The 26,980-nt window shown below is 44.1% G+C and overlaps 1 long non-coding RNA gene across 1 annotated transcript in view; it reads left to right on the forward strand.

Moving 5' to 3' along the window:
- Positions 1-7,128: 7,128 nt before the first annotated feature.
- LOC140740958 (uncharacterized) overlaps positions 7,129-26,980 on the forward strand; it is a 41,826-nt gene continuing 21,974 nt past the window's right edge. Inside the window, exons 1-2 of the long non-coding RNA XR_012101971.1 lie at positions 7,129-7,228; positions 24,752-24,847. This is a non-coding gene — a long non-coding RNA (uncharacterized lncRNA). The remainder of the gene's footprint in view (positions 7,229-24,751; positions 24,848-26,980) is intronic.

The following is a 26,980-nucleotide window of genomic DNA, read 5'->3' on the forward strand; positions in this document are numbered from 1 at the left end:
GGGTCACCAGTGAACTCAAGTACAGGACTCACAGAGACTTCAGCAATTCATATAACCATAAAACAATTACAGCATGGAAACAGGCCATCTCGGCCCTTCTAGTCCGTGCTGAACGCTTACTCTCACCTAGTCCCACCAACCTGCACTCAGCCCATAACCCTCCATTCCTTTCCTGTCCCTATACCTATCCAATTTTACTTTAAATGACAATACCGAACCTGCCTCTACCAGTTCTACTGGAAGCTCGTTCCACACAGCTACCACTCTCTGAGTTAAAGAAATTCCCCTTCAAGTTACCCCTAAACTTTTGCCCCCTAACTCTCAACTCACGTACTTTTGTTTGAATCTCCTCTACTCTCAATGGAAAAGCCTATCCACGTCAACTCTATCTATCCCCCTTCAAACAAAACAAAATATTTATTACAGAAGTTAACCAGCAAAACCCATGAGAACTCAGGTAAACTATACAGAATATTGAAGAACTGAAATCACTCATGATACACAGAAGAACTCGATCAGAGTTTCAACAGACAAGGATCCACAGTGACTAAGCAGAGAGGGGTTGGCACGCTCCCCTGTTGTACACGTAGGAATTCATGACCAGTCAGACAGCCCTGGAGTCCAGACAAAGAAATTACCTCCAAAGGCAATAACTACAATGACGTTTTGTTGCAACACTACTCCCATGCTAATTTAATTAGCCCAAATGGAATAAAATGATAAATACAAATAGAACTTAACAATCCCCATGGTACCAAATCAGACAAAGTGGGAAAACAGAGCTAGTCCAAAGAGAAACAATTAGACATAAAAGTTAAACAAGCCAAGGAACACTGCATACCATGAGGTGACACGGAGAAAATACCATCCACATGTTAACTGAAAAAAATCTTCTTTTTATAAAAAATGACGCCCAGTTGTGACATTGAATGGATGGATTCAATCATAGTTACAAGGTAAACGTTGTGTTTCTTGGACACCAGAAAAAGGAATCTGAGGCTTGAGAGATGGTTGGCAGTGGAGAGGCAAAGGTAGAGGTTTCTTTGAGTTCCATTGTAACCCTATGAAAGAGAACATATTCTCAAACTGAGAGTCCTGATGAAGCTTGAATTGCTTGAACCCAGACCTGGACTATAGGGGAAACCAGTTTATGTGCAGAATGTTCATGGAGCCTGCCAGGGAAAAATATGGACTATTTTTCCTACTGACCATTGGGTGCGAGGGAACCATATACAGTCCTATCAGAGGGACTGTCCACTTCTTGTTTCGGCATCTTCTAAGTTCTACTCGTATGGCCTCACTGAATGATCCCAAAAAATTATCTTCTGTAAGGACCATTGTTATGTCCTCTTTCACCAAGAAGGAACTTCTCTCCTCCCTTGCTACCTGGACCTTGGTCACACCTGTAGCATTTGTATCTTAGAATATGGAGCTGATAGTCCTGCCCTTCCTTCAGCCATGTTTGTATTCTGGCCAATCTGTGGCCTGAGTTCATCAATCTTACCTCCAACACTGAAACAAATGCAGTTTAAACCAGCGGTGTTTCTTCTCCCTTTACTGTGCTCCTGTCTATCATGATGACTGAACTTGCTCTCACCGGCATCATATCATCTTCTGATTTCTCATCAGCCACTCTGCCATTCAGGGTTCCATCCCTAACCCTGCCCCCCACCCAACACACTCACACACACACACACACACACACACACTCACACACACACACACACACACACATACATACACACACACACACACACACACACACACACACACTCACACACACACACACACACATACATACACACACACACACACACACACACACACACACACACACACACACACACACACACACACATTTCTCAGGAGAAGTAGATTAGCTTTATTTGTCACATATACATCGAAACATACAGTGAGATGTGTCATTTGCATCAAATTAAATCAGGTGCCACCATGCTCCTGGTGCCAACTCACAACTCACTGATCCTAGCCCTAACCATACGTATTTGGAACATTTGAGGAGACGGAGTAACTGGAGGAAGCCCACATGGTCATGGTGAGGGCATACAAACTACTTACAGACAGGGGCAGGAATCAAACCCTGATCTTATGGCTGGTGCTGTAATTGCATTGCGTTAACCATGCTGCCACCATGTCATCCCTTGCAAATCTCCCAGCCTTGTTACCACACTCCAGGGAAATTGCAGCCCATCTCTCTAGTACAAATCACCACTACCCAGGATTAAATTCCAATGATTCAAGAACTTGAATACCTGCTCCCTGCATCAGCTCCTCAGCTACTCCTGCCTCTGAGCTGACTTTCTATTCCTACCCTCACTAGCACGTGGCACCTGGAGTAATCCAGGAATGCCCTTGAGGTCCTGTTTTGTAGATTCTCTCCTAACTTCCTATAGTCACTGTGCTGGACCTCATCCCACTTTCTACCCAAGTTATTGATATCAACATGCATCATGACCTCTGGATGCTCACCCTCCCCGTTGAGACATCTTTGACCCTGGCACCCAGGAGACAACTCATCCTGGAGTTTCATTTGTGGCCACAGAATCTGTTGTCTGTCTTCCTAACTACTGATTCTCTTATCACTATCATCCTGCCTTACCTAACCTTTATGTGCCGAGCCTCAGATAAGTCATAGTGCCACCAACCTGTTACTTCTGTTACTCCTTGAAAGATTCTCCCCCACAAGCAGTATCCAAAGGATATTTATTGTTGAGGGGAATGGTCACAAGGGCACCATGGACAGTCAGTCTTTTCTACATACTTCCCCCAGTTCTCACACAACTATCTGCAACCTGGAACTTAGGTGTGACCAACTCTTTAAAGCTCTTGACTATGATTCCATCAGTATCCTAGACAATCCTAATCAAGTCCAACTCCAGCTCCAGTTCTTTAAGAGTGCCAGTCAGGAGCAGCACTTCCTACACAGGTAGCCCTCCAGGTCTCTGGTATTGAGGGTACTGGATTATCTGATATATACTGCACTCAAACAATAGAAGCAATACTCAGATATTAGTGAATAGAAGGGCAACTGGATCCTTCTAACAATGAAAAATACTTGTTGGGAGAGTTTTCAAGATTTTCTGTACAGAGGTAAAATGGGTTTGAGGCAGAGTCAATTAGGATTTAATTAATTGACAGCACAAATTCAAGAGGTAAGTTAACTTATGTTTGCTCTTTATTTTCTGTAACATCTTGGGAAACTTGATGAAGACTGAGGGAAAATAATTTACAAGCTGTTTGTAGACTTTAAGCCAGCATGAACTCAAGAGACAGAATTATTTCCATCTATGTCATAGTAAAGGAATTTATAGAGGCATGAGAGAGGAGCTGGACTGATGGGAAAAGAACACTGACAGGATTGAAGGCAGAGCAGCAACGGCTGAAATTTCTGGGAGCAATTCGGAAGGTGCAGGATGTATGTATCCCAAAGATGAAGAAGTATTCTAAAGGCAACAAGACACAACTGTGGCTAACAAGAAAAGTCAAAGCCAATGTAAAAGCCAAAGAGAGGGCATATAATAGAGCAAACATTGGTGGGAAGTTAGAGGACTGAGAAGCTTTTAATAACCAATGGAAGGCAACTAAGAATGTCATTAAGAAGGAATAGATGGAATATGAAGGTAAACTAGCCAATAACATTGAAGAGGATACCAGAAGTATCAGATACATAAAGTGTAAAAGAGAGGTGAGAGTAGATATTGGACCACAAGAAAATGATGCTGGAGAGGGGACAAGGGAATGGCAGACAAGCTGAATAAGTATTTTGCATCAGTCTTCACTGTTGAAGACACTGGGAGTATGCCTGAAGTTTTGAAGAGTCAGGGGCAGAAGTGTGTGAAGTTGCCTTTACTAGAAATAAGGTTCTTTGGAAACTGAATGTTCTGAAGATAGATAAGTCACCAGGATGGTGTGGTGTACACCCCAGGGTTGTGAAAGAGATGGCTGAAGAGATTGTGAAGGCATTAGTCATGATCTTTCAAGAATCATGTTTCCGGAAGGTTGCAAAATTACAAATGTTACTCCACTCTTCAAGAAGGGAGAGAGACAGAAGAAAGAAAACTATAAGCCAGTTAGTCTGACTTTAGTGGTTGGAAAGATGTTGGAGTCAATTGTAAAGGATGTGGTTTCAGAGTACCTGGGGGCACATGATAAAATAAGCCATAGTCAGCATGCTTACCTTAAGAGAAAATCTTGCCTGACAAATCTGTTGGAATTCTTTCAAGAAACAACAAGCAGGATAGACAAAAGAGAATTGGTGGATGTTGTGTACTTGGATTTTTCAGAAGACCTTTGAGAAGGTGCCAGACATGAGGCTGCTTAACAAGTTACAAGAAAGTTACCAGCATGGATAAAGTGGTGGTGATAGGCATGTGGCAAAGAGTGGGAATAAATGGAGCCTTTTCTGGTTGGCTGCTGGTGACTAGTGGTGTTCCACAGGGGTCTATGTTGGGTCTGCTTCTTTTTATGTTATATGTCAATGATCTGGATGATGAAATTGATGGCTTTGTTGCAAAGTTTGTGGATGAATCGCAGGTAGGTAGAAGAGCAGATAGTTTTGAGGAAGCAGAAAAGCTACAGAGCGACTTAGACAGATGGAGAGAATGGGCAAAGAAATGCAGATGGAATAGTGTCGGGAAGTGTATGGTCATGCACTTTGATAGAAGAAATAAAAGGATAGACTATTTTTAAATGGAGAGAAAATTCAAAAATCTGAGGTGTAAGGGGACTTGGGAGTCCTTATGCAGGATTCCCTAGAGGTTCATTTGTAGGTTGAGTCGGTGGTGAGGAAGGCAAATACAATGTTTGCATTCATTTCAAGAGGACCAGAGTATAAAAGCAAGGTCAAGTCAAGTCAAGTCACTTTTACTGTCATTTCAACCATAACTGTTGGTACAGTACATAGTAAAAATGAGACAACGTTTTTCAAGACCAGGGAGTTACATGACACATTACAAAAACTAGACTGAACTACGTAAAAAAAAAACACAGAGAAAGCTACACTAGACTACAGACCTACACAGAACTCCATAAAGTGCACAAAAACAGTGCAGGCATTACAATAAATAATAAACAGGACAATAGGGCAAGGTGTCAGTCCAGGCTTCGGGTATTCAGGAGTCTGATAGCTTGGGGGAATAAACTGTTACATAGTCTGGTCATGAAAGCCCGAATGCTTCGGAGCCTTTTCCCAGACGGCAGGAGGGAGAAGAGATTTATGAGGGGAGCATGGGGTCCTTCATAATGCTGTTTCCTTTGTGGATTCAGCGTGTACTGTAAATGTCCGTGATGGCGGGAAGAGAGACCCCGATGATCTTCTCAGCTGACCTCACTATCCGCTGCGGGGTCTTGCGATCTGAGATGGTGCAATTTCCAAACCAGGCAGTGATGCAGCTGCTCAGGATGCTCTCAATACAACCCCTGTAGAATGTGATGAGGATGGGGGGTGGGAGATGGACTTTCCTCAGCCTTCGCAGAAAGTAGAGACGCTGCTGGGCTTTCTTTGCTATGGAGCTGGTGTTGAGGGACCAGGTGAGATTCTCCGTCAGGTGAACACCAAGAAATTTGGTGCTCTTAACGATCTCTACAGAGGAGCCGTCGATGTTCAGCGGGGAGTGGTCGCTCCATGCCCTCCTGAAGTCAACAACCATCTCTTTTGTTCTGTTCACATTAAGAGACAGGTTGTTGTCTCTGCACCAGTCCGTTAGCTGCTGCACCTCCTCTCAAGCTGACTCATCATTCTTGCTGATGACATCCACCGCGGTCATGTCATCAGCGAACTTGATGATGTGGTTCGAGCTGTGTGTTGCAGCACAGTTGTGGGTCAGCAGAGTGAACAGCAGTGGACTGAGCACACAGCCCCGGGGAGCCCCCATGCTCAGTGTGATGGTGTTGGAGATGCTGCTCCTGATCCGGACTGACTGAGGTGTCCCAGTCAGGAAGTCTAGGATCCAGTTGCAGAGGGAGGTGTTCCGGCCCAGTAGGCTCAGCTTTCCAATCAGTTTCTGAGGGATGATTGTGTTGAATGCTGAACTGAAGTCTATGAACAGCATCCGAACGTATGTGTCTTTTAGTCCAGGTGGAGGGTGGTGGCAATGGTGTCATCTGTTGTGCGGTTGGGACAGTACGCAAACTGCAGGGGGTCCAGTGAGGGAAGCAGTAGGGTCTTGATATGCCTCATGACGAGCCTCTCGAAACACTTCACGATGATGGATGTAAGTGCAACGGGACAGTAGTCATTTAGGCAGGACACTGAAGACTTCTTCGGCATGGGGACGATGGTGGCGGCCTTGAAGCACATTGGAACGGTATAGCCCTGCTCAGGGAGATGTTGAAGGTTATAATGTTGAGGCTTTATAAAGTACTGTGAGGTCTCACGGAGTATTGTGAGCAGTTTTGGGCCCCTTATCTGAGAAAGGTTGTGTTGACATTGGGGATGGTTCAAAGGAGGTTCATGAAAATTATTCTGGGATTTAAAGGCCTGTCATCTGAAGAGTATTTAATGGCTCTGGGCGTCTACTCACTGGAATTCAGAAGAATCAGGGGTTCCCTAATAGAAAACTATTAAACTTTGAAAGGCCTTAATAGAGTGGATGTGGAGAGGATGTTTTCTATGGTGAGAGAGTCTAAGACCAGAGGACGAGGACACAGCCTCAGAATAGAGAGGTATCCTTTCAGAACAGAGATGAGGAGGAATTTCTTTAGCCATAGAGTGGTAAATCTGTGGAAATCATTGACACAGATGGGTGTGGGAGGCCAAGTTATTGGGTATATTTAAGGCAGAGGTTGATAGATTCTTGATTAGTCAGGGCACCAAGGAATATGAGGAGAAGGCAGGAGACTTGAGCAGAGAGGGAAAATGGATCAGCCATGATGAAATAGTGGAGCAGACTCGATGGGCCAAATTGTCTAATCTGCTTCTATATCTTATGGGCTTATGGAAATATATTCACAACGTTTACTTAATTTTGTGAGATAACATTCAATTGTACTGAATTAGTTAGGAGATTTGAATATTTTTGTTAGTTATGCAAATGAATTTAATCCAACCCAACTCAGACAAACTATCCAGTGGATCAGGAAGTTAATTATTTTCAGAAGGCTGTCTCAAGAAAAACCAGACCTAACTTTTGTTTCCACATTTATTTCCTGAAGTAAAGAGAACTGGTGTCAGAGGTGCACCTGCATATCAGGAGGCAGTGTCTCCAGGGTGAGTGTCAGTACATCATTATTTTTCGTTATTTGTTAAAAACTTTACTGTTTGGCCTCAGACTAAACTCAGTAGCGCGCGACCTCAAACCTCAAAAATCTAATGTTGGAACATGAAATTTCTTTCACAGAAGTGCACCTCAGAGCTTGGTGCTATCTGTAAACAAGGATCTATAGTACATCCGTATATCTTTGTTTACAGTGCGCTGTGGTGGTGTAGCTGTTAGCACGGCACTGTTACAGCTTGGGGCACCTGAGTTTCGAGTTCAATCCTGGCATCCCCTGTAAGGGGTTTGTATGTCCTGCCCGTGGAATGTGTGAGATTTCTTCAGGTGCTCTAGTTTCCTCTGTTACGAACCCCGTAACTGGGTCACTTACCAGCAAAGATAGAGACGTCAGTTGAAGTTTGATGGTACTATTTTTAACAGTATTTATTAGTAAAAATACACAAAAATAATATCAATGCAAATATACAGATAGCATATGTCGTCAATACTAAATCTAAAAGTGTGGGTCTAATAATAATCAATAAGAAATAAGCTCTATCGTTGTCTAGGGGATAATGTGTTGTCCGATGGAAATATAAAGTTCGCTGCAGTTCCACAAGCTGCCGTCTTTTGGTTTTTGCTGTGTGGCACTTTGTTAGAGAGAGAGAGAGACAGAGAGAGAGAGAGATCATGGGAACATTTACTACTATGGGTTTTTCCAACCTTCCTTTATGATTTTGATCCATCAGGTGTCTCGTTGCCGTGGCCGTTCAATTGTGACCTCTCCTTTAGCTAAACCGTTCTTCCGTGATGAGCCCGCCACCCAGGCAAGGGAGGACACACACGAGCCCCCACCGGCTTTTGCTATAAAATGCTGTCACGGGATTTCTAGTGTTTCTCCTGGTGCGCCTAAAAGGGTTGTTCCCCAGACCCTCTTTTATCCTTACTCACGGGGTCTCAGATGTCAGTCAGGTTGGGATGATGCAATCCCTCAACCAGCCCACTCTGGTTGTCCCCTGAGGGGTTTCAATGAACAGTACAGTACTCAATACACAATTCCTTCTCCAAGAGACAATGGCAGTTATCAGTGGTTCCATTCCGCTGATGTCAGGACACATTCCAAACCTTGTGTATTCTGGGTGTCTCTCTCTCATTTCCTGGGTCTCAGACCCGAAATAATAGCGATCTTGCGATTCTCAAAAAGGAGGGGGCGACTTTGTACCCTTCGGCCCCTCAGAGTTGCTTCACTTTCGTAACACCCCCTTCCTTCTAGGATTTTTGCCACAGGTAAAATTAATTAATACAGAGTCTTACAGGATTTCAGAATCTAACACAATACAAAAGAGTTTTTTTTTCACTGCAGAGTAATACAGTTATACATTCAATTCAGCATCTAAACAGTTAGTCATTACATTGTCACTTCCTTTAATATCTTAATAAATTCTTGTAGCATCTTGTACCTTAATAAATTCTTGTAGCATCAGACTCCAATTTAATAACCACCTATTTTTATTCCTTTTCTTCAGCAAACAAAAACTAAAGAGTTGTGATCTTAGCTTACGTGTACATTACAAAAGTTCATGCAAAGACTAATCTTTATTTTACTTTCAAACTTAACAGTCAATCTTCCATGGGGTTGTCTTTATTAGTTACATGCTTTGTCGAAATCCCGTAAAACCCGATCCTGTTATTTAAAGTGGCATCCCGTCAACCCTCGCTCCTTTTCCAGTTAACTCCCACGTGGTTAGCTTGTGCACCAGTGTGGAATAGGCTTTTGCATGCTCCTTTCATAGGAGTTATTTTATCAACAATGTTTTCCAAACTTAGCCCATTTGCCAAATTTCCACACAATTCTTTATGTTTAAGCAAGTCATTAATTTTATTTTCAGGACCCTTCATTCTATTAGTTTTCAATTTAAGATCTGCAAGCGATCCCTCTTTGTCCAAACAGCATTTCAAATTCTGCCTCTTCACAGCACACCCTTGAATAACAATAGCGTGTGGGGCACCTTTACATTCCAAATCAACCTGTAATTGATTCACAGGCACCATGTTAACAAGCCATTGTCCCTTCAGCCTGGTTACTGCTTCTGACACTAATCCAGACTTTAAATTTTCTTCATTCAATTTAGGAACTGCACTTTTCCCTTTTCCTTCAATAATAATATCTACCTCACCACCTTTTATCTCCTCACTAACTTGTAACACACCTTCGAACACAAACAACTGGGAATTCTCACTTCCCACTAGTACCAAGGTTAACCCTTTCTTCACTGAACCAAGTCCATCTGACCCACAAGGACTGCATTCCTTTTTAACTGAATCAAATACCTCAGACTTTTCCTGAGTTTCATTACTAGGTTCAGTGCCACGTGCATCCACATCTTGAACACACTCAAACGGAACATCTGCCTCTTCCAGGCTTTCAATACCCGTCCCCTTTTCAAATTCTAAGTTCCCCTGATCCTCCCAGTTCCTCTCTGGGCAACTCCCTTCCGGAGTAAACTCAAACCCGCGGGCTGAAACAACCTCATCTGCCAACCCAGCAGACTTCTTCAAGGTAATGGCATCCTTTTCATCTCGGACTGCCCTCATTTCATTATCGGGAAAACCTTTACAATTTTCAACTTCTTCAAGCAGTTCTGCCAAACCAGACAGACCATCCATGTCCAACCCTGGACCTTCTAACAGCCTTATCTGTTTCTCATTTTTACTCCGTGCCTCTATAAATTTCCTCCTGGCTAAGGGCAGGTCTACCTCCTCTCCCTTACTTTCTTTCACCTCCCGATTCTCCATTTTACCACCCTCTAACCCCTCTTGGTACAGGGTCAGTAAAAACGTCTCAGCCAAATCGATACTGGCCTCTTTCTCAGCTGCCTTTCTCGACGTGCTGCGAGTGGTCGTGCATGCGGGATACATCTTGGAATCTAGAGGTGGGTCCTCAACACTTACAGGCTGGCTCGTCAGCTCCATGGCCGACCAAACTTCACCACCAGCTAAATCGTTACCCAGAAAGATGACTACGTCAGTTCTCGGAAATTCTGATCGCACCCCTATTTCAACTGGTCCAGATACCAGCTCACAATTTATAATGATCCTATGCAAAGGCACAGCTTCTGTCCCTTTTCCTATGCCTCTCAAAGCCACCTCTCCAGTCTTGGGATCAAAATCTAGTACCTTACTGCGAATCAATGACAGCTCAGCTCCAGTGTCTCTCCAGATCCGCACTGGAACTGGTGTGTCTCCCTCTTTCACAGACACGGTTCCTTCTGAAATAAATTTCTCAGGCCCCTCTCGTATTCTGTCTACCTGGGGCTTTTTCATCGATTTACTGATCACCACAATACATCCTGTAGGGACTGCTGCTTTCCCTTTTCCTGTCTCCTTCCTCGGAGCAAGGCACTTAGATGCAATATGACCCACCTTTCCACAATTAAAACAGGTCAAGCCAGGACCCCTCCTGCCGTCTTGCCTTTCCTCCTCCTTAATTTTACCACTAGCTCCCAGCTGGATCTCTGCCTCAGCCGGCGGGCTTTCTCTACCATTCCCACGGTCTTTCTGGTAACTCTTATTCAAGGAAAACTTTGTCTTGTGGGTTAGAGCATATTCATCTGCAAACCTAGCAAATTCAGATATGGACTTATTCGGCTTCTCATTCAAATACATCTGGATATTATCCGAAACACAACCTTTAAATTCCTCAATCAGAATTAACTCCCTGAGACGCCAAAAATCTTCTTCCACCATTTCTGCTGCACACCAACGATCCAAGAGCACACCCTTCTCATAGGCAAACTCTGCATACGTCTGATTCCACACTTTCTTTAAATTTCTGAACTTTTGTCTATAGGCCTCAGGTACCAATTCCTAGGTCCGAAGAATGGCCTCTTTTACTTCTTCATAATTCTCAGACTCCTCCTCCATGGACAACGCCGCATATGCCCGTTGTGCCTTCCCTTTTAACACACTTTGTAACAACGCCACCCACTGATCTGTGGGACACTTCTGACTCACTGCCACCTTTTCAAAATGCAAGAAATAACTATCAACATCCGTCTCCTTGAACGGAGGTACTAACCTAAACTCCCTACTAACATTAAATCTCTCCTCTCGGTCTGGCCCTTGAGCTCTTCGCTCTTGCCTTAACTTCTCCATGTCCATCTCATGTTGCCTCTGTTTCTCCTTCTCCCTTTCCTTTTCAACTCTTTCCTTCTCCTTTTCAGCTCTTTCCTTCTCCTTTTCAGCTGCTTCCAGCTGTTTTAACTTAATTTCATGCTCCCTCTGCTTTTCAGCTCTTTCCTGCTCTTTTTCAGCTCTTTCCTTCTCCCTTTTCACCTCTAACTCCTTTAGCTGGAGCTCATACTCCCTTTTCCTCTGTTCCGTGTCCAGCCTCAATTTCTCCAACTCTAACTGAGCCGTCCCACTAGCTGGTACCTTGTCAGGGATATTTTCCAATACCTCAGCCGAAAACACATTCTTCACAATATAATACTGAGTTATGGCCCTCCGCACCTCCAGCTTTTTCATTGACAACCTCACCTCTGCGAGATATAGTCCTTTTGCAATATTTATCAAGTCTGACTTTGTGGCAGGCTCTAGCGCCTCCAGAGTCAGGTTTTTTATAAATTCATCTACGTCCATCTTTGCTGGTTTCCCGTCTGGTTACCCGTGCAACCAGATCCAAGTTTGGACTGAAAAGCCCGATTTACTGGCCCTCCAATTTGGTATCAAATCCCGAGACGAGGTCCCACGTTGTTACGAACCCCGTAACTGGGTCACTTACCAGCAAAGATGGAGACGTCCGTTGAAGTCTGATGATACTATTTTTAACAGTATTTATTAGTAAAAATACACAAAAATAATATCAATGCAAATATACAGATAATATACGTCATCAATACTAAATCTAAAAGTGTGGGTATAATAATAATCAATAAGAAATAAGCTCTATCGTTGTCTAGGGGATAATGTGTTGTCCGATGGAAATATAAAGTTCACTCCAGTTCCACAAGCTGCCATCTTTTGGTTTTCGCTGTGTGGCACTTTGGGGGGGGGGGGGGAGAGAGAGAGAGAGAGAGGGAGAGATAGATAGATATCATGGCAACATTTACCGCTATGGGTTTTTCCAACCTTTATGATTTCGATCCGTCAGGTGTCTCGTTGCCGTGGCCGTTCAAGTGTGGCCTCTCCTTTAGCTAAACCGTTCTTCTGTGGTGAGCCCGCCACCCAGGCAAGGGAAGACGCACACGAGCCCCCACCGGCTTTTGCTATAAAATGCTGTCACGGGATTTCTAGCATTTCTCCTGGTGTGCCTAAAGGGGTTGTTCCCCAGACCCCTCTTTTATCCTTACTCACGGGGTCTCAGATGTCAATCAGGTTGGGATGATGCAATCCCTCAACCAGACCACTCTGGTTGTCCCCTGAGGGGTTTCAATGAACAGTACAGTACTCAATACACAATTCCTTCCCCAAGAGACAATGGCATTTTATCAGTGATTCCGTTCTGCTGATGTCAGGACACATTCCAAACCTTGTGTATTCTGGATGTCTCTCTCTCATTTCCTGGGTCTCAGACCCGAAATAATAGAGATCTTGTGATTCTCAAAAAGGAGGGGGCGACTTTGTACCCTTCGGCCCCTCAGAGTTGCTTCACATTTGTAACACCTCTCAGGGTCCAAAGACATACAGATTAGTAGGTTCATTGGTTGTTGTAAATTGTCCCACTATGGTTAACTTGGGGGAAGCTGTACAGTGTGACATGAAGGGCCAGAAAGATCTATACTGCTCTCTATCTCTAAATAGAAAATAATAAAAATCTCTTCATGCTCACAGCAAATCATTGATTCTTTTTTTGGTGTTACCTCAAGTTGTAACACTGTTCATTTGAGACATAAGCATTCAGCTGGCATATGTAAAGAGAGAAAATCATAGCTCTCAGTTTCTAGGCTGTGGGGAGCCTGGGCAAATGCTGGGAAGAAGAAATGGAGGCATCTAATACATTGATTCAACTGTAATGACAAGGTAAACATTGAGATCCTTGGACTTTGTTGAAAGAGAGGTTTGAGAGATGGTTGGTGGTAGAGAGGCAAAGGTGAGTGTTTTCTTCGAGTTCCATGGTGACCCTATGGAAGTGAATGCATTCCCAGTCTCTGAGCCCTGATGAAGATTCATATGGTTGAACCCAGACCTGGCCTAAATGGCAAGTAAGTTCCTGAAGCACGCTGGGGAAAAGTAAAGGTGCACAAAGTAACTGGAAATCAGAAAACTGCAGATGCTGCAAGTCTGAGATAAAACTAGAGAATCATTTCAAGTGCCTTTGCTTTCCACGTGTGATGCCTGTCCCTGTGAGTGTTTACGGCTTTATCTTTTTTTATTATTTTTTGAAATATTAAGTGTCTAACTGGTTATAGAATTGCCAGAGATGGGAGGGCGATAGTAACTGGGGAAATCAAAACATGTACAAGAAGCTGGAGCGCAGAAGCACCAATAGAGTCAAATTTATTTTAAGAACAGATGTAAAAAAAAGAGACATGACAGAAAGACCCAAGAACTACCCAGAAAGAAAATGATAATCCTGTTGACAGGTACAGTTACTTCAAGACAAAGCCAACTATATGGAATTCCATTTAAAGAGCAAACACGAGGAAATCTGCAAATGCTGGAAATTGAAACAACACACACAAAATGCTGGTGGAATGCAGCAGGCCAGGCAGCATCTATAGGGAGAAGCACTGTTGACATTTCGGGCTGAGACCCTTTGTCAGGACTAACTGAAAGGAGAGATACTAAGAGATTTGAAAGTAGTGGGGGGAGGGGGAAATTCAAAATGATAGGAGAAGACCGGAGGGAGTGGGATGAAGCTGAGAGCTGGAAAAGTGATTGGCGAAAGTGGTACAGAGCTGGAGAAGGGAAAAGATCATGGGACGGGAGGCCTCAGGAGAAAGAAAGGGGGAGGGGGAGCACCAGAGGGAGATGGAGAACAGGCAGAGTGATGGGCTGAAAGAGAGGGAAAAAAGGAGGGGGGAGAAAAACTAAATATATCAGGGATGGGGAAAGGAGGGGAGGAGGGGCATTACTCCGTAACTTCCGCCACCTTCAACGGGATCCCACTACCAAGCACATCTTTCCCTCACCCCCCCCCCATCTGCTTTCAGCAGGGATCGCTCCCTACGTGACTCCCTTGTCCACTCGTCCCCCCCATCCCTTCCCACCGATCTCCCTCCAGGCACTTATCCTTGTAAGCAGAACAAGTGCTACACCTGCCCTTACAATTCCTCCTTCACCACCATTCAGGGCCCCAGACAGTCCTTCCAGGTGAGGTGACACTTCACCTGAGAGTCGGCTGGTGTGGTATACTGCGTCCGGTGCTCCCGGTGTGGCCTTTTATATATTGGTGAGACCCGACGCAGACTGGGAGACCGTTTCGCTGAACACCTATGCTCGGTCCGCCAGAGAAAGCAGGATCTCCCAGTGGCCACACATTTTAATTCCACGTCCCATTCCCATTCTGATATGTCTATCCATGGCCTCCTCTATTGTCAAAATGAAACCACACTCAGGTTGGAGGAACAACACTTTATATACCGGCTGGGTAGCCTCCAACCTGATGGCATGAACATTGACTTCTCTAACTTCCATTAATGCCACTCCTCCCCTCCTTACCCCATCCCTGATATATTTAGTTTTGCTCCCCCCTCCTTTTTTTTCTCTCTCTCTCTGCCCATCACTCAGCCTGTTCTCCATCTCCCTCTGGTGCTCCCCCTCCCCCTTTCTTTCTCCCTAGGCCTCCCGTCTCATGATCCTTTCCCTTCACCAACTCTGTATCCCTTTTGCCAATCACCTTTCCAGCTCTCAGATTCATCCCACCCCCTCCGGTCTTCTCCTATCATTTTGCATTTCCCCTCCCCCCACTACTTTCAAATCTCTTACTATCTTTCCTTTCAGTTAGTCCTGATGAAGGGTCTCGGCCCGAAACGTCGACAGTGCTTCTCCCTATAGATGCTGCCTGGCCTGCTGTGTTCCACCAGCATTTTGTGTGTGTTGTTGGAATTCCATTTAGAGATTTAATTTTGTTGTCAGACAGCTAAAAGTATTTCTCAGTTATTGACACAAATAGACAGGTTTCTGTCTGAAATACCAAATCATTTTTGTGGTTTAGATAACTTCTGCATTTGACATTTAAGTTCACCTGCAATGCGCTATGTCAAAATACTTTTCAGTTCCTTCCCGGTTTTGTACCCCTGTGAGGAAACTCTCAACCACCTCATCTGTGCCTGTCTATAAAAAGAGGATAACTCATCTTCGAATCATTTGTGAGTTATTAAATGATGTTCAGTGGTCAGTGCTGATAAGGCTATGTCCCTAATATGTTGGTTTACAAATGGATTTGTGTGGGAGTTACTCAATAATCATAACAAATGCCCCAAAGCCATTAATTAGCACTTTCAATTCTTACCTGTACCTCTTTGTGAGGGATGAAATGAACCGGACCATGGTCATGGAAGGGGCTGCAGAGATTTACCAGAGATGAGAGTCTCCAGTTCTGTGGAAGAACAGGATCAGCTTTGTTGTTCTGAGAGTGGAAGTTAAGTTGGGCAGCTGCTAACTCCATTCCATTGTCACCGGCCCCATCCTCTCCCCGGCAGCAACCTGAAACTGAGTAAGATAATTTGCAACCTGTGATTTAATAATGAACTTCAGCTCATCACTAGTTCCCCATTTCCCTCCCTGATGTGAGAACACTCCTCATTTGAAGAAACAGACTCTAACCATGTAAACAAAATCTTTTTTTATGACAAGAACCCAGGAAAAACTGGGAGAATCAGAGCGACTGGAAGTTTGATTTCTGGTACAGTATATTTCCAATGACAGTACATCTGTTGGAAAAGTATTGGGATATTGGAAACTTCCACAATGGACGTTAGGAAATAAGAGATGGTATCCACGTAACTAATGAACCGCCCAGTCAGATAAAATTGGCAGATCAATTAGTTGCAAGGTTTTACATATCAAGACATATTTTCACTGGCCAAGTCAACCAAGAGGGAATTTCCTTCAATGAGATTTGGAGATGCATATTTGATTTCTCTAGGCCTGTTACTGCTGGAGTTTAGAAGAATAAGGGGAATCTCAATGAAACCTATCAGATATTGAAAGACCTAGGTATAGAGGATGTGGGGGAGATTTCTTGACCACATGTAAATTGACATGCCTGTTTGCTGGAGAAATTGTGGAAATCAAAATGCAAATCATTATCATATTTTTGGGACTGCCCTGTTATCAAAAACTATTGGAGGGGGATACACAATGCCCTACAAGACATCTTTAAATGTGAAATACCCTTAGAGAGTAAGACCATATATTTTGGATATATACCTCAAGAATGGTTGAAAAGAGATAAATATTTAATTAATATACTGTTGGTGGCTGGTAAAAAGACTCTTACTAGGAAATGGTTATCACAGGAAAGCCCAACTTTAAATACATGGATGGAAATTACAATGGACATTTACAAAATGGAGAAGATAACAGCATCTGTTAATCATAAGCTTGAACAATTTGATTCATACTGGGAAAAATGGTTTAACTACATAATGCCTCATAGGCCAGATTTTATTCTCACAAATCAATGAATTTGTTGTAAAAAAAATACATCACTCCCTACTTGTACATAGTTCTTTCCTTTTGCTTGTTTTTTCTTTCCACTCTTTTCTATAAGTGTATACCTCAGATAAATACTTTGTGGAGATTTGTGATATATATGATTATATGATATATATGTACAATGTCTGAAATACATCTTATGGAAATGTTTGTTTGATGATAAACTTCAATAAAAAAATAAATTACAAAAAAGAAAAATGTAAAAAAAGAAAATACAACTGCTGGGATCCCAGCCAGGATCCGGTCTCAGCCAAAGATGTTCCAGAGGGATCCTTTCCTCCATGATGCCCTGCTTGACCTGGCCGTGGTCATCACAGCAAACCACACCCCGCTCCTCCCCCTGAAGTTACATTACTATGCAGAAGCTGCAACATCTGGGCCTGGGAGATCATGGGCCAAGCCAGATGCTGGTGCAGGGCTCATTGATCCTTAGGGGACTGGATAGGGCCTCAAATGAGGCAGAAATCTGCTCCCTCAACCATCACACTTCCTTAGTGTTGCCTGGAAGGGAAGAGTGAATCCTTGTCACCTGGCTGGGCACCACCCCTGGGAGAAAATCTGCACAGCCAGCTCTGCCCTCCCTAGCATCTCATGTAGCAGCTCTGACAGTCTCCATGTATTTTAGTTGCTTCCACATCTGTTGGTCACCGGACCTCTCCAAACCTAGACTACTGACCAGATTCAACCTCACAGCTGTAACTGTGATTCCCCTCCCAGCCGCCCACAGCCCAGTATCGCTAGAGTCTTCCCTCTAGAACTGCACCCCTCTGATATAATCTCCCAGAAGATGCCCCTGTCTGAGCTGGTGCTGTGTGGAATGGGCTCAGGGGCAACTCTACTTCTGCCCCGGGTGGTACTGCCACCTTCAAGCAGTCTCTGGAAGACCCTTCCTCTATGACACCAAATTCCATTTCAGGGCATTTGTGAGGAAACGTGGGAAGAATAGAAGAAGCAGACAGTGGTCCCACAGTGTGCTTACCAGCACCTCCCACCACAATGAATGTAGTTTGCTTCAGCCTACAACTTTCTTCAGCTCTTGACTTCCAGGTGCCCTGGAAAGGACCTCTTGGCACTGTTAGAGTACTGAAGGCTCGATCCTGTACACAATCGGATGTATTTGCAAGAGACAAATACTTTCAGTGACTGCTTAAATCAAACATTACCATCCCAGACCTTGACATGCACCCAGTAATAAGGTGTGACCATACATCTAGGGAGGTCATTTATAAAATGTTTAGGTACTTTAAGAGGCAGAGGGTGAATGCACTGTGCTTTTCTCAAGGCTGAGGAATCAAGATCTAGAGGACATAGGTTAAAAGTAAAAGGGGGAAGATTTAATGGGAATTTGAGGGGCATCGTTTTTACAGAGGGTAGCGTGGATACGAAACAAGCTGCTAGATCAAGTAGTTGAGGCATGTACAATAACAATTTTTGCAATGCATTTGGACAGCCTCTTTGATGGGATATGTTCAGAAGGATATGGGCCCAGTGTGACTAGCTTGGATGGGCATCGTTGTCGGCATGGCCCAGTCAGGCTGAAGAGGCTGTTTCCTTCCTGAATGACTCTATAAGAATTCTCATCACGTTCTTCCCTGTGGCCGGTCTGAATCAAGTGTAGATGTCATTCCTCTGCTATTTTTACATGGGGTTGTGTCTTACTTTATGTCCAGTTCATCTTTAACATGGCTACAATGGATTTCATGTTTGTATAGATACGCATGCTGTCTAAACCTTTTGGATGCCCACCTGCTCAAGTTCAGCTCAGTGATATGTGTTTGTGTATGGTCCAAGCTATTGTTTGCTATTGGACCAACTCACGAGTGTGTGAAGGACATAGGTCAGAAAAGGGAGGAGGTCCTGAGAGCAGACTACAGGGAGTTAGGAAGGAAGCTGAGAAGCAGGACCTCAAAGGTAGTAATCTCGGGATTACTGCCTGTGCCACGTGACAGTGAGTATAGGAATAGAATGAGGTGGAGGATAAATACGTGGCTGAGGAATTGGAGCAGGGGGCAGGAATTCAGATTTCTGGATCATTGGGACCTCTTCTGGGGCAGGTGTGACCTGTACAAAAAGTATGGGTTGCACTTGAATCTGAGGGGAACCTCCCTGGCAGGGAGGTTTGCAAAGACTATTGGAAGAGTTTAAACTAGAATTGCTGGGGGGCGGGAACCAAACTGAAGTGACAGAAGGAAGAGAGGTTGGCTCACAAATAGAGAAAACTTGGAGATAGTGCAAAAGGGAGGATAGGCAGGTGATAGAGAAGGGACGCATTCAGACCGATGGTTTGAGATGTGTCTATTTTAATGTGAGAAGTGTTCTGAATAAAGCAGATGAGCTTAGAGCATGGATCAGCACTTGGAGCTATGATGTTGTGGCCATTACAGAGACTTTGGTGTTGCAGGGGCAGGAATGGCTACTTCAAGTGAATGGCTACTTAGATGTTTCAGAAAGGACAGGGAGGGAGGCAAAAGAGGTGGGGGTGTGGCTTTGTTGATCAGAGATAGTGTCACTGCTGCAGAAAAGGAGGAAATCATGGAGGGGTTGTCTACGGAGTCTCTGTGGGTGGAGGTTAGGAATAGGAAGCGGTCAATAACTCTACTGGGTGTTTTTTATAGACCACCCAATTGTAACAGAGACATTGAGGAGCAGAGAGAGAGACAGATTCTGGGAAGGAGTAATAATAACAGGGTTGTCATGTTGGGAGATTTTAATTTCCCAAATATTGATTGGCATCTCCCTAGAGTCAGGGGTTTAGAGTTTGTTAGGTGTGTTCAGGAAGGTTTCTTGACACAATATGTAGATAAGCCTACAAGAGGAGAGGCTGTACTTGATCTGGTATTGGGAAATGAACCCAGTCAGGTGTCAACTCTCTCAGTGGGAGAGCATTTTGGAGATAGTGATCACAATTCTATCTCCTTTACCATAGCATTGGAGGTGTTCTCAGGGAAACATACGGAAGAAATGTGGTAAACGTTCATGGGATAATTGCAGGGGGTTCAGCTTAGGTATCTTCCAATGAGACAGTGAAAGGATGGTAGGGTACAGGAACCATGGTGTACAAAGGCTGTTGTTAATTTAGTCAAGAAAAGAAGAGCTTATGAAAGGTTCAAAAAACTAGGTAATGATAGAGATCTAGGAGATTACAAGGCTATCAAGAAGGATCTTAAGAATCGAATTAGGAGAGCCAGAAGGGGCCATGAGAAGGCCTTGGCAGACAGGATTATGGAAAACCCCAAGGCATTCTACAAGTATGTGAAGAGCAAGAGGATAAGATGTGAGAGAATAGGACCAATTAAGTGTGACAATGGAAAAATGTGTATGGAACCAGAGGAGATGGCAGAAGTACTTAATGAATACTTTGCTTCAGTATTCACTACGGAAAAGGATCTTGGCGATTGTAGGGATGACTTGCAGTGGACTAAAAGCTTGAGAATGTAGATATTAAGAAAGAGGATGTGCTGGAGCTTTTGAAAAGCATCAAGTTGGAGAAGTCACTGGGACCAGATGAGAAATACCCCAGGCTACTGTGGGAAGTGAGGGAGGAGACAGCTGAGCTTCTGACGATGAGCTTTGCATCATCAATGAGGACGGCAGAGGTTCCGGAGGATTGGAGGGTTGCGGATGTTGTTCCCTTATTCAAGAAAGGGAGTAGAGATAGGCCAGGAAAATATAGACCAGAAAGCAAAGAGTGGTTGGAGAAGGGTCATATTCTGCATGGAGGCCAGTGACCTCTGGTGTGCCTCAGGGATCTGTTCTGGGACCCCTACTCTTTGTGATTTCTATAAATGACCTGGATAAGAAAGTGGAGGGATGGGTTAGTAAATTTGCTGATGACACAAAGGTTGGGGATGTTGTGGATAGTGTGGAGGGATGTCAGAGTTTACAGCAGGACATTGATAGGCTGCAAAACTTGGCTGAGAAGTGGCAGATGGAGTTCAACACAGATAAGTGTGAGGTAGTTCATTTTGGTAGGTCAGATATGATGGCAGAATACAGCATTAATGGCAAGACTCTTGGCAGTGTGGAGGATCAGGGGGATCTTGGGGTCCGAGTCCATAGGACACTCAAAGCTCCTACGCAGGTTGACTCTGTGGTTAAGAAGGCACATGGTGCATTGGGCTTCATCAACCGTGGGATTGAGTTTAAGAGCCGAGAGGTAATGTTGTAGCTATATAGGCCCCTGGTCAGACCCCACTTGGAGTACTGTGCACAATTCTGATCGCCTCACTCCAGGAAGGACTCGGAAACCATAGAAAGGGTGCAGAGGATATTTACAAGGATGTTGCCTGGATTGTGGAGCATGCTTTACGAGAACAGGTTGAGTGAACTTGGCCTTTTCTCCTTGGAGCGACAGAGGATGAGAGGTGACCTGATAGAGGTGTACAAGATAATTAAGAGGCATTGTGTTAGGGTCCGGTCCTGAGCCCGCCTTCCGGGTCTTGCTCCAGTCCGCGGACTCCGGACTCCGGGCCTTGCAGCTAGCCCTCCTGTCACCCAGAGACATTGGATCATCTTGGCTTAAGGAGGTACACCTGTCACCTACTAGGGGGCAGGTGTTTATAAGGGGCTTGGGGACTAAGCCTGGTTGGGGGGTTTTCCCTGCTCTGGTTGCTGTTACCCCTTGGGTGGTTCTGTCTCTTCCTGTCCCTTGCCTCTGTTGGGTAAGCCAGGCTGTTGCTGTTACCTCTTGGGTGGTTCTGTCCCTTGCCTCCATCGGGTAAGCCAGGCTGTTGCTGTTACCTGGTGGAGGGACTCTGTTCCCTTCCTACCCCTCACCTCAGATGGGTTGTGCCCTGCACCTGCCCAGGTGTCTGTGCCTTGCCTAGGCCTCTGTGTTTCTGCCTAGGAGGTGGCCCTGCCTGGGATCCATGTGGCCTGCCCTGAGGACTCCTATCCTTTCCTCCCCTTGTTTCTGATGGGTTTTGCCCTGCACCTGCCCAGGTGTCTGTGCCTTGCCCAGGCCTCTGTGTTTCCACCTGGGAGGTGGCCCTGCCCCGGAGTTGTGCCTGCCCCAGGGGGCTCTTCTGCCTGCCTGAACTCTGTGATCCTCCTGCCCTGCCATGAACTCTGGGATCCTCCTGCCTCGCCTGACCTCTGGGATCCAGCCCTGCCTGCATTACCCCTTGCCATGCATGCCATGGAATCCCCATCCTGTCCTACCCCTAGTACTTCAGTGCCTGCGTCCTGCATTTGTGTCCATTCCATGTCTGCTCGTGACACATTGATCGTGTGGATAGTCAGAGACTTTTTCCCAGGGCTGAAATGGCTAGCATGAGAGGGCACAGTTTTAAGGTGCTTGGAAGTATGTACAGAGGAGATGTCAGGGGTAAGTATTTTGCACAGAGAGTGGTGAGTGTATTGAATAGGCTGCTGGTGACAGTGGTGGAGGCAGATACGATAGGGTCTTTTAAGAGACTCCTGGATGGATACATGGAGCTTAGAAAAATAGAGGACTATGGGTAAGCCTAAATAGTTCTAAGGTAGGGACATGTTCGGCACAGCTTTGTGGGCCAAAGGGCCTGTACTGTGCTGTAGGTTTTCTATGTTTTTATGACCCATTAGCTGACAGTTGCTGGAAATGAAACCTCTTTGTTTTCAATTCCACCCCTGCAAGGACTTTCCCCTTGAACTGTTGTTTTTTCATTGCATGGTATCGCACAGAGCAGAGGATTTTAACTTTGCCCCTGTCTCACTCTTTTCTCAAGCTTCAAGTACTCTTGCATTTGTTCCTCACACTGTAGTCTTCTCTCCCTCTGGGAGACCAAGTGTAGATTAGGTAGCTACTTTCAGTCACATAATACATTCACAAGTGTGACTTTAATTTTCACTTGTCTCTAGCATAAATTCCTCATTCACCCCAATACTAAAGTCCTTGGATTTGGCTCCTTCTCTTCTCCTGGTGAAGATCTACATGAGTTTAACAAAGCCCTTTGACATTTCAAGATACTGTACAATATTAAGTTCAATGGACTCTGATAAGGATACCATTCCTCCCACTCACATATATCCCAGAGCCATTATATTTTCTGGTTTCCACAACCCCCTCTATTAGGTATATTTAAAGCAGAGGGTGATATCTCCTTGATTACAAAGGAGAAGGCAGCTGGATGGTGTTGAGAGAATTAATAAATCAGCCATGATGGAATTGCAGAGCAGACTAGAATGGCTGAATGGTTTATTTCTTCTCCTGTGTCTGACGGTCTCGGTCACGGCATTTACCTCACTTTCTCAGGTTTCTCCCAATAGTAATATTTGCCTTTTTCTAACAATAGACAGTAGGTGCAGGAGTAGGCCATTTGGCCCTTCTAGCCAGCACCGCCATTCACTGTGATCATGACTGATCATACACAATCAGTACCCCGTTTCTGCCCTCTCCCCATATCCCTTGACCCCGCTATCTATAAGAGCTCTATCTAACTCTCTCTTGAAAGCATCCCGAGACTTGGCCTTCACTGCCTTCTGGGGCAGAGCATTCCACATATCCACCACTCTCTGGGTGAAAAAGTTTTTCCGCATCTCTGTTCTAAATGGCCTACCCCTTATTCTTAAACTGTGGCCTCTAGTTCTGGACTCACCCATCAGCAGGAACATGCTTCCTGCCTCCAGTGTGTCCAATCCCTTAATAATCTTGTATGTTTCAATCAGATCCCCTCTCATCCTTCTAAATTCCAGTGTATACAAGCCCAGTTGCTCAAATGTTTCAACATATGACAGTCCTGCCATTCCGGGAATTAACCTTGTGAACCTACACTGCACTCCCTCAATAGCAAGAATGTCCTTCCTCAAATTTGGAGACCAAAACTGAACACAATACTCCAGGTGGGGTCTCACATCCCTGTACAGCTGCAGAAGGACCTCTTTACTCTTATACTCAATTCCTCTTGTTATAAAGGACAGCGTGCCATTAGCTTTCTTCACTGCCTGCTGTACCTGCATGCTTGCTTTCATTGACTGATGTACAAGAACACCTAGATCTCGTTGTACTTCCCCTTTTCCTAACTTGATTCCATTTAGATAGTAATCTGCCTTCCTGTTCTTGCCACCAAAGTGGATAACCTCACATTTATCCACATTAAACTGCATCTGCCATACATTTGCCCACTCACCCAACCTGTCCAAGTCACCCTGCATTCTCATAACATCCTCCTGACATTTCACACTGCCATTTCACACTAACCTTCTCCACTCTGGTGAAATATCATCAATCTGAAATGTTAACCTTGATCCTCTCTCCACAGATAATGTCAGAGCTGCAGTATTTTCTGTCTTTAAAAACATTTGAATAGGTTTTCAAAAGAAATGACTCCCAAGTTTAACCAGTACAAGAGTGGATCTGCAGGCAGAGGGCTGTATTGGGAGCTTTTTGAATTTTCTGAGGGAGTTCATTTATTTGCTGGTGCGGCTCCTGAACTGGTGTGGGAAACTACATTCCCCACTGTGAACTGATTCTGCGACCTGCAGACAGACTTTCAAGGACTCTTGCAACTTAAGTTCGCAGTACTATTTTTATTTGCAGTTTGTCTTTTTTTTTGCACATTGGTTGTTTGGCAGTCATTGTTTATATATAACTTTTCATAAAATTCTACTGCATTTTTCCCTGTAAATGCCTGCATCAAAATGAATCTCAAGTAGTACATGGTAACATAAATTTGCTTTGAACTGTCCATGTCAATGACGTCAAGAATGTACCACATTTTCATTTCAATATAAGCTAAGAAATGTTCATCAGAGGCAGAATGTTATTCACCCTGCATAAAATGTTTTGCAAAGCTCTATTTAGATAACAAAAATTCTAATTGTTATTTCCATGAACAGTATCAGTTGCACGCTGTTATTTGTTTTTGCTTAGTTTGTTTTTTTTATCTTTGAAACAGATCATTTATACATAATGGGAAATGCAAGAAGTGGTATATGCATATGGAAAAGAGGAAGCATTATTACGTTTATATTCTTTATTGGAATATTATGTGGTAAGATACGTTATTTCTTGTTTGTGTTATATGCTTGAAAGCTTTCATGTTTTTACAATAGTTAAATTTAAATGAATGACCCATGCATCTCATATTCACCCTTCCTCAGTTTTAGATCGAGGAATGTGTCTTAATATGTCCAAGGGAACACTTCAGAAATATCTCACAATATGTAGGACACTTGGAACATCCTAAGGCTCTGGAAAAAGGTTGCGTGTAAGGACACTTTGGATAAGCTGGGTTTCCTTTTTCTTGTTCGAGCATTGTAGTCTCAGGAGTTTGCTGTAACTGAGGGACATGGATCAGATAGATGGTCAGACTCTTTTTCTGAGAATGAGGGATTTTTATTGGAGGTCTGTGGGGTGAGCTTCCCCGCAGGTTCACAGCACTGCACTAACTCCCCAGAAGGGGATTTTCTTTGTCTTTACAGAACAGTGTTACATGAAAAAAAATCTATAATGATGAAATGCAACTGTCTGTAATTTAAATTTTAACATCATGAGAAACTTCAAATTTACGTAGAAGTCACGTAAGAGACCAGACCAGGAAACAACCGAGGGTCTCCTGCACTGACATATACTGATGAACCTGAGGGATTTTGGTGGTGGTGTCAGTGCATTCCAGAAAATTCTGGCAATGATCAGTAAAAGAGGTAGTTAAGGATTAATGTTTCTGCCCAATCATGTTATTTAGAGGCAGGAAAGTTACCAGTTGGGTTTTTTTTTTAATCTGAGATGTGGCCAGATGTGCAAGTCTGCCATTTATTGTTCATCCTCAGTTGCTCTCAATAGAGTGGCTTCCATGGCTTTTTGTAACTACATTGGAAACGTGTCACCCAGAGGCCAGATCGGAAAACAAGAGGCGATTTCCATCGTTGGAGGGCATTGCTGAGCCAGAAGGATTTTGATGATCATGTCATTATCAACAGTATCAAGGCTGTTTTATGTTTTAGATAAGATTATTTAATTGTCATATATACCAGGGTGCAATGAAATACCTTCTCACATGAAGTTCTCAGAGTAAGCAGTGTATAGGGTAATAATAAATACAACAATAAACACAGCAACAGGCACAAAACAACAGAATAATGCCAAGATTATACTGCAATCTGAAGTAGTACAATAAAAAATGCTAAAATGACAATTACAGAGCAACCGGAAGTGAGTGTGTGTGTGAGAGAGAGAGAGAAATGGATGAAAGGGGTTTGTTTTACTTTTCTTTTTGTTGCTGTTGTTGTTGTTGCCTGTCGGTGTGCTACATTGGTGCAGGAATGTGTGGTGACATGTCTGGTCTGGCCCCGGCACATCTTTGTGTTGTGTTGGTTGTTAATGCAAAGGACATGTGACCTTCAGGTTTGTCCAGCGTCATTGGTCTAGGGGAAGACAGTCTCTGGACCCGCCAAACTTGTGAAATCTTGTTTGTGTGGGCGCTGCGTGATGTGTTCCCCTGTTGCAACTCAGCACTATGAACTATCAGAATTAAACGACTGAGCTCTATCATTCTTGAGTTGACTATAGGGTCAGTACAGAAAACAAAAAGAAAAGGGGTCCATTTTAATGAAACAGTCTATTGTGCACATTGGCGCTCATGGTTTGCCATCCTGGAATTCCCCATCGATCTCCTCCAAACATCATTGACCCCTGGGCCCTCACTCCAAGTCCACTCCGCCCTGTGGTCTACCAGCTCACTCCTCTCACGCCTTCTCTCTTCTTCTCTTGCCAACAAAAGATTGCAAATACCTCCTCACAGACACACAAGAAAGAAACAACATGCCTCTCATTGGATGACACACATTCCAAAGCCTCCATTATCTCTAGTCATAACCCAAACACTGCTGCTACAGAGAAACCATTACCTTAGCAGTGAAACTTTTCCCAGGGCGTTACACTCTATCCCCCCCCCCCACCAAATTTAGTCAAGTCTTCATGACTTTGAGATAATTCGCCAACACTTCCTGCAAAACACAAAGTGCAACTCAGGTATAAAAGGCAGTGACATAGCCCCCCCCCCCCCCCAAAGCGGTAGGGGCCACACTCTGTTCCCCCAGTGCTACGTAGGCTAATTACCTGAGACCTCCATACCCCCCTCAGCTACCTCCTCATGTTCCAACACTACTGGGGATAATTCTGGTCT

The sequence above is a fragment of the Hemitrygon akajei genome, chromosome 17, assembly GCF_048418815.1.
Source record: "Hemitrygon akajei chromosome 17, sHemAka1.3, whole genome shotgun sequence".
Classification (NCBI taxonomy): domain Eukaryota; kingdom Metazoa; phylum Chordata; class Chondrichthyes; order Myliobatiformes; family Dasyatidae; genus Hemitrygon; species Hemitrygon akajei.